We start from the raw sequence: 1,498 nt of genomic DNA on the forward strand, positions 1-1,498 counted from the left end.
AAACTGAAAATTTTCATAAATTTGAACATTTGTATTAGGAGAGCATAAGTCGCATGAGATCTTTTGACCAATTAAAACTTGAAAATTAAAATTTAATTTGTTCAACTATTTTTTAATCGGACCTCGTATATGTCGCGAACCTGAAAATTTTCATAAATTTGAACATTTGTATTAGGAGAGCATAAGTCGCATGAGATCTTTTGACCAATTAAAACTTGAAAATTAAAATTTAATTTGTTCAACTATTTTTTAATCGGACCTCGTATATGTCGCGAACCTGAAAATTTTCATAAATTTGAACATTTGTATTAGGAGAGCATAAGTCGCATGAGATCTTTTGACCAATTAAAACTTGAAAATTAAAATTTAATTTGTTCAACTATTTTTTAATCGGACCTCGTATATGTCGCGAACCTGAAAATTTTCATAAATTTGAACATTTGTATTAGGAGAGCATAAGTCGCATGAGATCTTTTTCTGAATTCGCGGTTTCAGCGCGGGATCGACTTTAATTTAGCTCCTAATGGTATGATGGCGCTAGTAATACCAAAATTAATATAATTTCTTTGCTTTTTAAACATATTAGTGGTCCATATGAGTTTATTTTTGTCTACGTATAAGGACTTTCAAGAAAACATACATGAAATTAAAACACAAAATTCATTTACTTATTTATTTATTTCATCACCAAAACAATGATAATACAATGATAATTCATTTATTATGTAGACACATAATTTACATTTATTACAACAAACATATTTATTACAAATATAGCATATTACATAACATACACAAAATATCCAACAAATAATGCATCATTCTAATTATTACATTTACTAGTTATTTACAAGCTGTTGAATTACCATTGAAGTACTACATTTGGGACAAAAATGCCCTCTAACTCTCTGTGGCCTCCACATCTCCCCTTATAGCCACCCTATCCGCCCAAATCAATATTAATTATGAACGTGGTAATAAGTATTTAATTTGGTTTTAACGTTTATGCCAAAAAATCAATTTAAAAAAGTTTTACCTATCAGTTTAAGCTACAATTACATATTTTTGGTAATTCAACAGTTTATACAATAAAAAACGAAATACCTGAAAAAGACAGACAAGAAAATAAATGAAATTTGCAAGAAAGTACAATGAAAAGTAAAAAAAACGATGTCTTCCTTCTTCTTAGGGAATACCTCATTATCTGAAAGCAAACAGTGCAAATTAACAGGACTAACGGCAAATACTAATAGGTTTGGTAGAGAAGATCGGACAGATTTCGCCAAGGCAAGCTGGGCAGTCGCCTATTGCTCCTATTCCAGATAACCCACTGTACCCTGTCTGAAAGGAAGTAACGCTAGAGTAGACTCGCGAAAAGTGTATAAGACACTTTTAAGATCAACTAAATAGCTAAGCCCAAGGGAAGTCGTTCGGGGAGGCCCTCCCTAATTCCACAAGGGTGAGAAGAAACACACACGATAACGAAACGTTGAATCAT

This window comes from Agrilus planipennis, unplaced genomic scaffold (genome assembly GCF_000699045.2).
Source record: "Agrilus planipennis isolate EAB-ADULT unplaced genomic scaffold, Apla_2.0 scaffold24, whole genome shotgun sequence".
NCBI classification, from domain to species: domain Eukaryota; kingdom Metazoa; phylum Arthropoda; class Insecta; order Coleoptera; family Buprestidae; genus Agrilus; species Agrilus planipennis.